We start from the raw sequence: 225 nt of genomic DNA, 5'->3' as shown, positions 1-225 counted from the left end.
ACACCCCACGTGTTGTGTTATATCACATTTATCACCGTCTAAAATGCCTCTGCAAGTTAAAGATCTTTTACCCATATTATAAAAAAACTGTTTTCATTCTATAAGATAATTTGTGTCTTGGGAAACCTTGTTAATTGCAATATAGAAAAAAAAAAGTTTTAAAACATTTAAAAAAAATCAACTTTACTCACACACCCGCTTTAGAGAGAGGGATAAATATTTTAA

The sequence above is a fragment of the Penaeus monodon genome, chromosome 19 (genome assembly GCF_015228065.2).
Source record: "Penaeus monodon isolate SGIC_2016 chromosome 19, NSTDA_Pmon_1, whole genome shotgun sequence".
In the NCBI taxonomy this organism is placed as follows: domain Eukaryota; kingdom Metazoa; phylum Arthropoda; class Malacostraca; order Decapoda; family Penaeidae; genus Penaeus; species Penaeus monodon.
The sequence above is the reverse complement of the archived record's forward strand: the minus strand, read 5'-3'. Positions refer to the sequence as shown.